The sequence below is a fragment of the Octodon degus genome, unplaced genomic scaffold (assembly GCF_000260255.1).
Source record: "Octodon degus isolate 3935 unplaced genomic scaffold, OctDeg1.0 scaffold00036, whole genome shotgun sequence".
Lineage (NCBI taxonomy): Eukaryota > Metazoa > Chordata > Mammalia > Rodentia > Octodontidae > Octodon > Octodon degus.
The window spans coordinates 15,802,929-15,818,728 of record NW_004524612.1 but is presented as its reverse complement, the minus strand read 5'-3'; the positions used below and the strand labels follow the sequence as shown (position 1 = coordinate 15,818,728).

Genomic DNA, 15,800 nt, shown 5'->3' with positions numbered 1-15,800 from the left:
AACCACAGGTTCCCAATTTGTTTTGTTTTGTTTTGTTTTTCTGAGACAAGGTCTTGCTATATAGTTCAGGCTGGCCTTGAACTTACTGTGTAGTCCAGGGCGGTCTCTCACTCACTGCAGTCCCCCTGCCTCAGCCTCTCACGTGCTGGGATTACACCTGGTGGTGGTGTACACCTGACTTAGGCCCTGTTGTTACCAGGAATCACAAAGCCAGCCCGCATAAGCACGTGAGACCCTCTCTTTGGGGTGGCTCACTCCACACCCAAAGCACAGCAGATGTCCCAGTATAGTACTGTCCCTGCTGTCACTTTCACAAGGTCCTCCTCTTTCCTCTCTCCATAGCTGCTGCTGTCCTAATCATCACTTGTGTGACTAGATTCCTTCCCTGGAGAGGGAGGGCCACTACAGTTCACATGGCTGCAGAAGCCACTGATGCCAAAGTCCCCTGTGCTGCAGTTTCTCTGCCTCCACCTGGAGCCTGCTGGACATCCCGCCTGGACGGTCAAGGAGGGCCACAGTGGCACCCACACGGACCCCTCAGAGCCGCCTCCCTCCCAACAGCGGGGTATGCTTTTACAGCTGTGCTCCTGATTTGCTCACAGCTGCCCTAGTTCTGAAGGTCAAAGCCCTTGTTCTATCTCCGACCCCTCCCTCATTCCACCCCATACCCAGACCACACTCTCCACCACCATGTGCCACCCGCCATCTGACAAAGCCTTGGTCTTTGGCCAATGCTACCCTGGAGTTAAACGTCAGAATGCGGCTGGGACTTAGAACCTCTATGGGTGAGCCCATGGCAGCCCTGGACATGCCACGGCTGCTGCCTCCCTCTGCCCTGCCCCCTGCTTCTCCCCACCCCCCACCCCTTTCCTTTCCCTTGCTCCCCCAGCCTTCCTACTCCAGCACATGCCCTCGGCTGCTGTCCTGGCCCACGTCCTGGACCAGGCCCCTCGGGCATCCGCACACTGCTCTGGGGGCGGCTGCTCCAGGGCCAGGGTTGGCTTTCATTCTCTGCATCCCTAGCATGGCAGGGTTCCTGGCAGTGCTTGGAATTCAGTGTGGGTGGCAGAGGAAGCGGGCTGGAGTAGAAGGACATGTTGCCACCTCTCCCCTCCCCTCAGGGCACAGAGGAGTTGTCACAAAGTTGTTCAGCATGGCACAGTCCTGTATGTCAGGCATTTCTAATTTAAGGTACATACTCTGGGCTCACAGCCCTCCTACAAGTGGCAGATAAATGTCACAGCATTCTAGCATGTGGTGTCATGGAGCAAGATGCACCAGGGTCCCAGGTTGGAGTAAATCTGGGCTCCGAAGCCTTAGAAATGAGGGTGTGGCTGCCTCTCCTCACCTTGTCCCTAGCAAAGGAGCAAGGGTGGGCAAGTGAAGAGGGTTCCTAAAGTTCTCCCCACACCAACATCCTCCTAAGCTCTGACAAACAATGGAAACGCTGTCTCCTCAGTTGTGTCCAAATGAAGCCATTGCAAAGATGGTGACAGGAGAAGAAAAGGTCGGGAGGCCCCAGTGCACGGAAGAGCCCCCACAGCTTTTCAAACCACCACTGGGTGTGGTCGGCAGACTGCGGCAAGGTCCACCCTGGGATGGCCAGCAGAGTGACATCTACCGTGCTTCCTGACATAAATAGACTTCGCGCTCCTTTTTATTTCAAGGTGTTAGAAATGGTTTCCAAAACATTTTTATAAATGTCAAACTCACTGTCAAGCAGAAGCCACCTGGAGAAAAGTAACTGACAGGCAGCTAAATTAGGGAGCTGTAATTTCGCCAAAGTGTTCCAGAGACCTTTTCAGCCACAAGAATGGAGCTGAAATTACTCAGTAGGGCCCAGAAGCAGCTAGAACTGGACACAAACTCACTCTGTCTCTGTTGCTGTCTCTGTTTCTCTTGCATGTGTGTGTGCACACACACACACTCATGCACACATACACACAGTGAACCTGTGTGAGATGCGCCAGGCCCCTCTCCACTGTAGACCCCCTTGAAGCCCCGTGACCCCTCATGTACTCCATAGGTGCTCATGGAGACGCCCACACAGCAACCTTTGCCCTCCTTTCTGGTCTTCAAGATGGCCACAGAGCTGGTCGGCTCCCTTCACTTACAGTCTTGACCCTGCTGTCCACTGGCTGTGACTGCAAGCTGTCACCAGGCCTCAGCGCTGTTCCTGAAAAGCCACCTGGGCAAATGTGGTGGGCTCACAGAGACCTCTCTCACCCTTCCCAAGGCGATACCCTGGATCGTTCTCACAGCCAGCACCATAGGGTAAGATGGGAGTTTTCTAAAGAGGAAAACTATCTGGGAGCTGAAGCCCTAAAAGGGAGTGGGCTGGGGACAGTGGGGAGTAAGATGCAAGGGACGACAGGAAGGGCAAAGGCCCAGGGGTAGGGACAGGGCCACAGCTAGTGAGGGGTACAGCTCTATGCTTCATGACAAGAGCCTGGAAGCCATTCCTGCCCTTGAATGAGCTGTCAGCTCATTCTGGCCCTTTGCCCTGAGAATATGACAGTGAGTACCCGTGCTTGCCACATGACACTGTTGCTAGTGGACCCCAAAGGCCCACTGGCCGGATTTTCATGAGATATGTTGGCAGTGGCCTCTCCTGGTGTTACTTTGACAACTCTAGATTGGGCACCAGGTGGGAGGCAGGTGTAGGATGCCACCTCTGGTGATTCGGCAGGCAGGACACTCAAGATGCACCTCCCTGCAGGACGAGAGGCACCTTGGCACCCACTGCCACCAGTGACTTGGACGCTGCATGCAGGTCAGGGTGGCTATGGGCACCGGCGAGGGTTTGGAGACCATGAGGGTCGTGGCTGAGCACACTGCCCCTAAAGATCAGGTGTCACAGTGTGTGTGGTGAGAGGCTGCTAGGGCCAGGCCTTCTCCAAGCCCAAGGCTCCAGGGCTCTTGGCTCTGTTCCAGGCCGTGAGCAGCATCCAGCAGAGGGGACAAGGCAGCCCCATCTGCCAAAGCTAAATAAAAACTTGCAGTGTGTCTATAACCAACACTACCTGATGGGCTCAGCTCTGTCCGAAGGCCACAGGAGCAGGGAAACTTCTGGAAGCCTCCTAATCCCATCAGGCCTCACTTTCCCCACCTGCAGAGTGGGCAGGAGGACCCCATACCACTGCTACTCTTTAGTCACACCCTATTTCTTCTAAGAGTGATCAATTTGCATATGTCACCTGAAAGCTAGCTGTGAATGTGCCTCTGACTCCTTTGGATCCTAAGGGTGACAAGTGCTTGAGGAGGAGAAGCCAGGAGCAGACAGACTGAGGCTGATTGTTCCAGTCCCTACAGATGGCCATGACTCAAGGTGTCCCTATAGTGGGTCTTAGATCTCTAAGGAAAGCCAGGGTCTCATCAGGTTCCTGAGGGTGTATCCCGACTCCTCTTCAACACTGTGGTGGGGCAGAATCTATACCCCAAGTATTAAAGGACGCAGGAGGGTTTTCTACTCTGTGGGTCAATCCAGCTGCTCTGGAAAGATTACCAAGACCTACAACCCCAGCCAGGGCACCTGGATGTGCACATGCCCACCATCCTGGACTCTAGGAGAGCAGGAGGACTTGGCCCCAGCATAAGAGGCAGTGGAAGCTCACTAGGAGGAACCAGCAGGTCATGCTTAGCCTCAGGCTGCAAGCCTCAAGGTCTCCTTTCTCCAGGCTCTTCCGGAATGTTCTAAGGAAACTGACATATAAGATACTTTCTTCTTGAGGTCCTAGAAATGAATTTGTTTAGTCAGCATGAAGCATGTTAGAGGATATAGAATAGATGGATTTCTGTTAGGAACAGAATGGAAGAGGGAAGGAAGGAGGGAGGGAGGGAGGGAGAGAGAGAGAGAGGGGAAGAAGGAGGAGGAGGAGAGGAGAGGGGAAGAAAGGAGAGAGAAAAGAGTCAATATAAAACTAAAAACATGAGCACAAGAGAGTAGGAGCTGAAAGGAAGAACAAAGGAGAAAAGGATGAGTTAGGAAAAGATCACAAAGAAAGGGGAGAGACTTGGGAGTTACCACTGGGAAGATGCTGCCCAAGTATTATTTCAGAGACTACAGGGTGTAAGAATAAATGACTTCTTTCCTTCCTTTCTTCCACCCTTCCTCCTTTCCTTCCTTCCTTTCTTCTTTATCTATCCATCTACCTATTCATCTTTCCTCCCTTCCATCTATTCATCCATCATCTTTCTATCCTTCCTTCCTTCCTTCCTTCCTTCCTTCCTTCCTATCTTCCTTGTTTCTTTCCTTCCAGTTATTCATCCATCCACTAATCCATCCATCCTTCTTTCCATTCATGTTTCCATTTATCCATCATCCTTCCTTCCTTTCATCCATCTAAAGAGTGCACTGTGTCATAGTGTGTCATGGAACTTGTTGGTTTCTAGAGACATAAAGATAAAAAACAAGAGCAACAGCAAGACTCAACAAGGCCCTTAATCTAAAAAAGGAAGGACATGACTAGATGTAACTACATGTTCCTTCCCTGGACTGTCCTCCAAAGGGCTCAGATTACAAAATGGGTTGACTGGAATGGCAGCCAAGGAAAGGCAGCCCCATCACCACTGCGTTTCATAGGTCCTTTGAACTATCTGTAAACAAAGAAATTCCTTTGCAATATCTGTAAAGCCACCAATATGTAATGAATCTGTCCAAAGATGAGCAAGATTCAGCATCCCAGTGCCCATCCCACCAAGCCAGGGTGCAGGGGTTCCCTCTCCAGTGGCCGACGACATGGCTGGGGCTTTTCCCAGGGCAGCAGTGTTTGTCCTGGAAAAGCTTCAGGCAGAAGTAACCCTGCTAATTGAGGGTGAAATGATGAATAAGAGGCCTCCAGACAGACAGGGAGGAAAGAGGCATTCTAGGTAAAGGAAGTAGCACATAGAACAAGGGAAGGAGCAGTTGTGCCCCAGGTCCACTCAGCAGTGGAGGGGACGTCCAGAGTGGGACATACAGTGAATGAGGCTCAAGCTGGGGGCACAAACCCAAAGGAGGACCAGAAACAGAACCTACCCACCCACCCCGCCCCCCGAACGGCCCACAGTCCTTGTCCCTGGACACGACTGTGCGAAGGTTGGGTCTTTGTCCTGCTCCTTACAGACCCATCCTCTCCCGTTCCTGAGCCTGTACCACTGGGGTTCGTAGCTTTCTCTCCCAGGCATCAGAGCTGAGTCTGTCATCCACGAGACGGATAAAGAAGCACATAGTTTACCATGTCGTGGAGTTTGCACGTATCCTACAGCAAGGAGGAGTCTGCACACATGCAGACTGCCCGGAAGAAGAGACAGTGGCATAAAGGAGACCCTAACATCATCCTAGACCTAGTGATCCTGTATCGAGGGATTTATCCTAACAATTTTTCAGGACACGGTTATAGGATTTTCGTGGCTCGAGAATGTAATCTTCGGGCTTGTCAAAACAAAGGGGACGCCGCTAGGGGGCGTGCCAGCCAAGCTGCGAGTTTTGGAGGGGAGAGGAGAAGGTGGAGGGCAGGGAGGAAGGAGGGGCCGTCCTGCTGGGAGACCAGGATGCTCAGGAAATGACCAGACGGAGGCCTGGCATGGGGGAGGCCACAGGCTCCAGCCCAATCCCCGCCCCAGCTCCCCCTCTGCTGACACCACCTGCGAGTGAAACAGAAGTGACCCAGGTTACAGGGACTCAGGAGGGCAGGAACTGTCACCATCTTGTACCACTGCACACTGGGGATCAGTTCCTACCGGAGGTTTCTTTGTTGTTTTCCCTTTGGGTGACCCAGAAGCTGGCCACACCCTGAATAGGCTGGTGACTTATCCAAGTCAGGGTGGTCAAGGACAGAAAGCAGGTCTCATTAAGAAGTGCTCTGCAGCTGATGGAAATGACAAACTATGATGGAAGGCTATGAGGCAATGACAATACCGGTAATGACTGGTGAAAAGAGGATGACAAGGATGTCTGTGTAAATGGCACCATCTGTGTAAAAACCAGCGCGTGTGCAAAAGGACAAAGACCGGAAGGGAACACTGAGGGGGTGGGGCTCTGGGGAAATTTAAGAAGTCTTTATTTCTGTAGCCTGATCCAAAGGCTAAGATCCAAGTTTAAATGCCAGAGAGACACAGACAATGGTGGGGAGGAGAGGCTGGTGCCACCGTTCTCCAGCTCCAGCACCCCAGACCAGTTGCATGGTTTGTCAAGATTCTGAGTCAGAACCCCTGGAGTGGGCCTGAGGGTTTGCATTTTTCACATGTCCCAGGTGAGCTTAGTGCCATCAGGACCTCATGCTGAGAACCACAGGACCAGGCAGCAGGCCCTGTGCAGGGAGGGACCCGGGGCTGCCAAGTGTGTCAGCACCCAGGAATCCCCGCCAGCTTGTGTCCCATGGCCAGAAGAGCTCAATCTTCTCTGTCCTGCTTGCAGTCAAGGTCACCAACTCAGTGAGGTCACTGGAGAAGCTGCCCTGATAGGAAGCCGCTGCCTGCCTCACAGAGATGGAGCTGTCAGTACAAACCTTTCAGTTTCTATGACGCCACTGTTCCTGGACTCAGGGTTCACCAAGACACGACTTTGGGGCCACTGCCCACTCAGTGACCCTGACCAGGAGACTGTTTTTACCTTGCTGTGCCTTAGAATCCAAGCAATGTAGGCTGTCAGTGCCACGGTGGGGGGGGGGACCATCTAACCCAGCTTTCTTGTGACAAACCCCAGGGGAAGAGGCCTCTCAGCCAGCTATGGCAGAGTTGAGCTGGGAACCCAGGGCACCTGACCCCCATGCCAAGCTCTTTCTCATCGCATCTCTCTGTCCTGCCGGAGGTCAGCTGCTGACAGAGACATCTGCCAGCCTGGCACCCTGGGGCCTGCCCCCTGAGCTGGAGCACTGACAAGACGCTTCTGTACTGGGGCCAGAGCTTCCGGGGCAGGCTCCCATGCAGCTGCTAGTGCTGAGCTCAAGCTGAGTCCCTCCTTGACCAAGGGTGGCAGCCTTGTCAGGAACCATTTCCTGGCAGGCGGGAGACCTGGTGAAGCAGGTCCCAGCTAGCCCGGGGAGATGCACCCACCTAGACACCCAAAGCCACTCCTGGCCTCCCCATACACTGGTTATTATCTAGAGGAAGGTTGCCCAAGAACTGGCCATAATGATACTGCCAAAGAAACCAGCAGAATCCCCAATATGACCTGAGAGATTCTGAGACCAGGCTCTGAAAGACTTACGTCTGACTTCCTTAGCACCCCTGCCTCCCCTCCCACCCCAGCACCATGTGGGCAGAGGCAAAACCAACAGCTGGATTAGAGAGCACATTTTTGTGAAAATGCCACACTCCTTACCCCATCCACTCTCAGAGGCCCTCTTCCCCCAAGCAGAGGGTGTCACTGTCCGAGAAGCTATGCCTTCCAGCACAGCTCATCATTGCTGCTATAATATCCCTCTGCTGAAGTAAGAACAAGCCACGTTCAGCCAGTGGAAGGACACAGCTATCGGTAACATCAGCAGGGCTGGTTTTTAATAGGGCAAGCTGTGCTTCAAATCAGAGGTCCCACGTAGATGCTGGCAGAAATCTCCTTAAAGGAGATTCAGGCCACCTTCTACTTTGGGAGCTTGCCAGCCAGGAATGTCAACTGTAATTAATGTAAAGTGGTGCACACAAACTGGCCTGGGTCTAGCCTCTGGCTAGGCCCACCTGTATGACAGGAGAGTGGTTCCAAAACTGACTTGTGATCATTAGTTTAGGAAGACAGGAACCGTGGTCCTCCTGCACTGCCGCACAGTAAATAGTTACTAAAAGTTAGAGTTGGCTTGGTGGCCCGTTTGCAGAGCGGGAACCTGGATCAGAACCCGAAGATGGGACGGCTTATCCAAGCTCACACAAGGAATGGATCTGGGCCAGACTTAATCCTCCCAACGTCTCCCCTCGTTCGTTACACACTGAAATTTTTGGGGGCAAGATTTGTGTGTGTGTACCTGATTTAAGATACAGGAAAGAAAGCACCTATTTGCTACAGCTGTGCCTTCTGCCCAGGAGTCACCACTTCCAGCGGGTTAGGATCTCTTTAAGGAACAGGACTGAGCTCCCTTGACTTTATATAGTCAGCACTTAGCATGTGCCTTCATTGCATGTGGCCACTGAATGCTTGTAGTTGTAAGAAGTTTAAATTAGACAACTGAAAGCAACTTTAAAACTCCAGTAAATTTTAAGGATTTGGGGTCTGAAGTGCCTCGGAAAGATCTGTGTCCATGTTGCACCTGCTATGTGTTGCGGACTGGCCTAAGGGCTTAGCATGCTCTTTTTTCTCTTTTCTCTACTTGCGAAACCCTAGAAGGAAGAGCCTAGGTTCCTCTATGTTCTGCTCTGTGACCATGAAGCACTGCAGAGAAGCGGTCTGCCACCCCAATCTCAGGTCAGATTGGGGCTCAAGGAAGGGGTGAGATCACACACTCAGGACAGCAGAGCCCGTGACCACACACCGAGCCGTGCTTCCTCTGACGAGTTGTCTTCTTAATCTGAATGAGACTGTCAGTATCAACGTGGCCCTTATCAAACATTTTTCTTTCTTTTCTTTTTTTTTTTTCTTTTTCTTTTCCTCTGTTCTTGGTTGGAAGAAGCAGGGCTAGGAGAATCCTCAGGAAGCAGGCTGCAAAAAATCAAAGGTCTAAAGGGAGGCACAATCCACACACACAGGCGTCACTAATGTTTACCAAATGACTTACTTCGAGGGATTTATCATTCCTCAACCCAGCAACCCCCTAGGTAGTGCTGCCTTGATTAACCAAAGACATCATTCTGCTCCAGTGCAAGGACAGGAGGAAGAACACTCTTCTTCAGTGGCCAGGGCAGGACAGCCATGTCGCAGAGATCAGACAGAACCATGGCTGGTATTCAGGTCAAGTCCTGACTCCTCGGCCTTGACCCTACCCCAGGTGAAATACTGGTCCTCAGTGAGGTGCAGGTAGGTCGCTGCTGGTTGCTGCTCCTCATGTCCCCTATCCCCATCAGCCGTGTGGCCTTTTGGGGTGAAAGGGCAGAGGTGGCCTAATGTCTTACTTAGTAATGGATGGACATCCCAATAAATCCAAAGCAGAGGGACGCAGCTGCTGGCTATGGAGCACCACCCACTGGTCCTTGACTCACTGTTTAGGGCTCAGCTGCTGCTAACATGCAGCCCACCCTTTGGACCTTGCACTCTCCGAGGCACCCCAGAGTCACTAGTTCCACAAAACATCACCCTGTTGGGTGCAGTAAGATGGAAATGTCAACATACAAATTCAGTTCCGCAAATAAAATTATGGGACTACCTCTGATAGGAAGGCTTTACACCTATTCCACAGGGCAGAGATCCCAACCAGCTGTCCCCGTGAGCATAGGATGCTACCTGTCACGATCTGGTGAAATCGAACAATAAGGCAATTCTGCAGAGCGGGTGCTATTCTCACCTTTCCTGAATGTTTTAAACACAGGAGGATGGAAGACGCGAGGAAGAGAGGAAGAGGCAGGGAGGGGAGGAACAGATTTGTCTACGCAAGTCAATGCTAGAAGCCTCTGTCTATTCCAAAGCACAGACAATTTCAAAGGCAAAAATGAGAGGGAAAGTTTGAAACAAAATGGTTGGACTGTGATGCTTCAGAGCAAAGACCCTGACTTGGCCAGCCACCTCTGCCCGATTCTCATCCTTCTAACAAGACAGTAGGAAGCATATAGAATGCCCAACATTGTCATTTTACATGTCATTTAGACAAGACTTTGGCAAGTCACTTAATGCTTCCAAGACTTAGTTTGCTGAATTCCAAAATCAGACTTTAGTTTGCCTAGCTCCAAAATTGGACTCATGATACCTTGCTCCTAGAGTTCTTGGGGGCCCCCATAAGTCCCCCCTGAGGCCCAGAATGCAGGAAGTACTGAGTGCAGAACAGTTCTGAGGGGCTCACTCACACAGTGCTTCACAGAGTCAGCTGCAGAGTGGATTTCCCAAGGCCTGGGTCCAGGGGAATCGCTCTTTCCCCTGTCACATCTTTGTATTCGATCCCCAAAGTACATTCTGTGAGTTCACTGCTTTACTTCCTTCTCTTAAACTCCTCAGGCAACGTGGTCTGGGACCAAAAGGATCCTAGGAATTTGGCCTGGAAAACAAAAGCCCATCAGCTCACCACACGGAACATACGGCAGCTTGACTCTGTGATCAATCAGCCTGGTGGCGGGGGACATGCCTCCACCGAGACTCTGTGCTTCAAGAAGCCAGGAGCAGGCTGGTGCAGCAGGGAGTGAGCCCCCAGGCCTGGCCCAATCTCTGTGGATTCCAGAGCCCCTGGCCACCATGCTGTCTGCACAGCCCCTACTTCCTATCACAAGTCCTGGCAGACCCTCTGTTTCTCACTCATGTACCTGCTCAGAGCCCTCCAAGGCCACCTGCCTGTCCCTCTTCACCTGGCTTCCAAGTCTTCTCCAAATCTGCCCATTTTCATCACCTCCCACTTGGTTCTCTGATCTCTGGCCCTAACGTGGGACCTCTCGCCAGGGTCCATAGACTCCGGGTCTTCAGCCACGTTGCAGTCCTTTCTGGAGCTCCCTGTTCCTCTCTCCTCACACAGGCAACCCTGACCCCACTCAAGGGCTGAGTCTGTTCTTTGTCTTAGGGTCAGCAGCAGGAGGTGGTATCCCAAGCACTGGTCGGACAGACGTGGATTCAAACCACAGCTCCTGGCTTACTGTGGACAGCTCATCTAATCTTTCAGCCCTTTGTTGACCATGTTAAAAAAAAAAAAAAAAAAAGAAAAAAGAAAAAAAGAAAAAAAAAGACAATAATAGCAGTGCATAGTGGAAAGACTGGGTGGGGACTAAGATCCTGCTGTGTCCCTTAGCATCACTTAGGACAGTGCTTGGCACCCACTAACCCTGTGTAGGACCTCATCCTGGCCTTAACTTAATTACAGTTCCAAAACGGGAGTTAGATGTCTATCTCAACTCTTTAATATTCAGAAATGGTAGCTGTTATTTTAATTATTTTCCGACCTTCACTTGCAAATTACTGTAGCACCCTGGTCTGTTTCACATCATTCAGTGTCATATTTCATATCTTAGCTTATTCCCTTTGTTTGGGGAGAGAGAGGGTGGTAGGTTGAGAGATGAATTGAGGGAGATTCATTTTAATTACATCATTTCGATTGCACAGTGGTTACATAAGTAAGATTCTCTGAGATTTGGTTCATTTACATAGAAATAAAGAAATCACTGCCCTATTACTGGGAATGTTACTGTAGGAAAATAAAAACAAAAATATGCTAATGCACAAGTGTCCTCTGACTGCAAACCCCACATGTGCACAAGGCGTCTGTTTGTCTTACTTGCAAGCACAGTGAAAATAATCTCCATGGAGTTCACTTGCAAAATCACTCCAAACACTTGCAGTTCAATGAGGCCTGTGATTGTAATCGTCTAGTTCTTAATTTCTAATTGGACCCCTCTGGCTTGTGTGGCAGCAGCTCCCAGCAGGGTCAGCACACCCATAGGAAGCCCTGTGGAGAGGAGGTGAAAGGTAGGCACTGTGGCCTGGCTGGAGACAGTAGTGCCCCTCCAGAGGTCACGATTCGGCCGAATTTGTGTCACCTTGTCACAAACACAATGACAGCTGCGTCAAATTCTTGAATTTATATAGCAACAAGAAACCGCTTCTATCCCTTTGATGTCAGCACCATTCAGCCTCCCTTGTAGCAGGCAGGAGAGGATGAAGCCTGCTGACCTGCAAGCTGCACAAGCCCACAATCACAGCCTTCAGAAAGCCCTGCCCAGCACCAACAAGCCCTGCAGGACAGAGTCCACAAAGACGTGCTGTGGACACAGATACTCATGGCTAGAGGATCACAGAGGAGGGAGGCCCAGAGACATCAAAGCAAACAAAGAAGTGTGTGGCACAGGCTGACAGGGTGGGGCCAAGGAAAGGTGCACAGTCTCATAATCTTGACGTCATGCAAAGCAATGCACACACCTGAGGCAGGTACCTGGTCACCTCCTCCTTTCCAACCTGTAAACACATCTATCATTGCTGCTGTTTACTTATGTCCATGCAAAGAGAATAAGAGACAATGATGTCACTGCAGAATTGTAGGGAGCATCTCACAAAAGCTGGGTTGGTCTTACATTTGTTTTGTATGAGGTCAGGGAAGTTAGGGGCCATGCTGACCACTAGAAGTTTGGAGACCAAGGACATTGTCCCTGGGTCCAGCATGAAGGATGGTTAAAAAAGTGACTTCTCCTATAATGAGCTTCCCGTACCTTAAATCTGCACCATCTTGAGAAGCTGGGATGGTAAATCACTTCCTTTCTGACTTTCAAATGCCTTTTGCTATTTATTTCCTTCCTGATCTTGTCTCAAAATAATATACTCTAAAAATAACAGATGATTTCAGTTTTTATCAGTCTCCTCTCATGACCCAGAGAGTGCCTCATCTTTGTTGGATGCACAAAGAGCTGCAGTAAGCATGACTTCAAGCTGTTCCCCGGTGAGTACAATGTACCTAGGGTTGAGCCCCAGTAGCTGGGGATGGATTGGGATGGTGGACAGCAGATGGGGTGGAAGTTCAGATACATTCTCTCATGATTGGCCCACAAGAGTGTGTGACACAGGGCCCAGAGCCAGTGTCAGGGCTTTATTCTCCATGGAAATATTGATAATGTCTGCTTCCATGATGGCTGTTCCACATCTCCATGCTGAATGACATATTCACAGAAGGACACTGCACATGCCAATACCACGGGTCCTCCTCCTGTCCCTGGGGCAGCCACAAGAATCTCAGAGAATAATGGGGGCTGAAGTGGCCAACGAAAAAAGAATGGGGGTCAGAATAATGGAAGGCTCCATGGATCAGGTCTGTAGGAAGGAGTACTTCAGTTTGAACCACATAAAAGAATGAAAAGAATGAACATATCTGCTAATAAGTTATACAAGGACATTTTAAAACATAAGAAAGTGATTTAAATGTTCTCATATGCATACATTTGTCCCTGTTACTATTTTTAAGCATTTTGTTCTTAGTAGGCCTTAATTATTGATGATGTTTAAGTAGGGCTCAACTAACCATTAACTAATCATTAACCATTAGCTATCAAATATGAAGTTATTTTAATTCAACTCCCATTGTTAGCAATAGTTTTCATCCTGAAATCAAATTTTAAGGTATTGTTTATTTCTATAATTTTAATTATCTTTTCTTGATTTTTGATGAATCTTAATGAAGTGCAAGTCAGAAGGCAAGAAAAGCCAAAAGATCAAAATCTCTTAACTGTGTATGATTGCAATTTACAAAGATCAGTTTCTGTAAATTTCCTTTGCTATACTGTACTTGGTTGTGGAGAATTTCAGCCTGATGTCTTTTTAGATACTTTATCTGCAATTAAGTCTCTCTACCATTAGGTGGCAGTAGTGTCATGATCAAGCTTTAGCTAGATAAACTGCAGTCCTATTTTTTTTTTTTTTTTTTTTTGCTTGAGAAGATGGAAACCTAAATCCCCCCACTCCTTTTTATTTATTAAAAAAAAGATTTTCCATGAAAATAGCCTCAATTAAACAATATTTAAATGTCACTTTAGCTTTTAATGCCTAAAGTAATACCAAAGTTTTGAACATTATCATAACACACTGTTAAATACACAGGCTGTGAAAATATTGTTTTTTGTTTTTTAACAAAACAAAGCAGAGTTCATCCCAAAGCCATTGTGAATCCTGAGCTTGGATCCTGACATTTGCTCTCTAGCCTGTTCCTCATGCCTGTGCTTCTATTCCCCTGTGGGATGTTGGGCCCTCTACGACACGACTGTGCTTAAGACCACAGAATCCTACTTTCTAACTCAACTTTCAAGGACTTCTAGAATGGAAGTCTTGCTGTTATATTGGCAAAAAGACCTTCAGAACTTACTGTCCCATCTCCTGGCTCCATGTAGCAGGAGCCTTCAGAAAGCCCTGCCCAGCACCAACAAGCCCTGCAGGACAGAGTCCACAAAGATGTGCTGTGGACACAGATACTCATGGCTAGAGGATCACAGAGGAGGGAGGCCCAGAGACATCAAAGCAAACAAAGAAGTGTGTGGCACAGGCTGACAGGGTGGGGGCCAAGGAAAGGTGCACAGTCTCACAATCTTGACGTCATGCAAAGCAATGCACACACCTGAGGCAGGTACCTGGTCACCTCCTCCTCCTTTCCAACCTGTAAACACATCTATCATTGCTGCTGTTTACTTATGTCCAGAGTTGTTACAGATGGATGCAGGCCCCCATGGCAGCTGGCACAGAAGACAGTGTGATACGGAAGAGGTGACGCTAGACTCTGCAAGGAGAAACCCCTCCTGCCAAGGGCAACCTTGAGGCGGAGGTGCGTATAATAATGGTCATACTGTCTCAACGGTTTCCTTAGTAACAATGCTAACTCAGGGTCGGATATTGTCTTATGACTGCTTTATAAAGCAGCTTTACTTCTTATCATAGAACAGTGTATCTTGGAAACAGTGTTTGTACTCATAGTGGAGCAGGATTTTATAGGTCACATCATTAGACACAACCCGAGCTTTGGCCGGAGCCCTTCTGCATATATCCATGGTCCCTGGGACAGACAGCTTTCATTTTCTGACTTTGCAAAGAAAAGCACCTTTTAGCAAGTCAAATCACTTGTTTCATCCATCTTTTTTGTTAATTCATTTATTTGTTTGTTTTAGTTTGCACGTTTCTGATCCAATTTTCAAGGCTGGGGAGGAAGAGGCTTAAAAATGATTCACTCTGTAAAAATCAGAGGAGTCTATTTTAAGCTGTAAAACACATCATCACCACAACCACCACTGCTTTGCAGACTCATCTCAGAATATGGAATTTATGGGTGTGGAGTCCGGATGGATGTGTGAGGCACACTGGCCCCACCCAGGCACCACTGAGGTGTTCTCCCCATGGCTGTGTGACAAGAGCTCATTCTACTGCTGCCTGGTTCCACCATGCAGAGGGCTCACTGCTCGGCAGGGCACAGGCTTCCACTGTGGAACAGCTCCGCTCACTTGAAATCCATCTGCATGGACTGGCACTGGCAGGTACAGTGCCAGTCCATGCAGTTAGCCCTGCAGTCAGTGAGCACCAATGCTCCACCCCGATCCTGGCATCTCCTTCTCAGGATGGCAGAATGGCTTCCTCTCTTGGCACCCTCATCCCATGCTAGGGGTGTCGGGCATGCAGAGTGACAGTCCCCAGTTCTAACCAAATGGTCTAGCGAGTCCTGAGCAATACGAAAGAGTTCCAGGTTCCAGTCTGCTCCTGCTTCTCAGTATAGTGTGATGTGGCCAAAACCAGCACGTCTGTGCCTTAATTGCTCACCAATTCACAGGATTTTTATAAATAAACCAAGGTATATTATATCAGTGAGAAGAGGAGCAACACACCCTTCACAACTGCCTACATGTTCTCAGTAACCAGCAGGAATGGGGTAAAGCCCTCAGGAGACTGGGGAGGGCAGACGCAGCTCCCCCCAGGTGACAGTAGGTCATGAGCCTCAATATCAGTCCAATCTGTTCGGTCCCATGTACTCTCAGTGGCCCAGTGGTCACATGAACATGGCTCAAGGCCTGCAAGATGAGGGCAATGGCTGTGGCATGTCACGAGGAGCCCAGGGGAAGGCCAGACACCCTGGCACCGCAGGCCTGATGCACAGGTGCTGGCAGCCACTAGTGGGAAGATGGGTGGCTGCTCTGTGCAGGGGAGGTGAGAAAGCCCCCTTGAGGAGTTGCCACCTGCCGGCCAGAAACCAAACTACACCGAGCAAACACAGTTGACTCCCATGTCAAGACCCGGATGAACCAGT

At 49.7% G+C, this 15,800-nt stretch overlaps 1 protein-coding gene and 1 long non-coding RNA gene across 2 annotated transcripts in view; one reads left to right on the top strand and one right to left on the bottom strand.

The window, feature by feature from the left end:
• LOC111816635 overlaps positions 1 to 15,025 on the top strand; it is a 17,531-nt gene extending 2,506 nt beyond the window's left edge. The window contains exons 2-3 of the long non-coding RNA XR_002820992.1: positions 14,222 to 14,333; positions 14,805 to 15,025. This is a non-coding gene — a long non-coding RNA (uncharacterized LOC111816635). The remainder of the gene's footprint in view (positions 1 to 14,221; positions 14,334 to 14,804) is intronic.
• Positions 1 to 15,800, bottom strand: part of Msra (methionine sulfoxide reductase A) — a 216,479-nt gene that overhangs the window by 30,956 nt on the left and 169,723 nt on the right. The window lies entirely within an intron of this gene.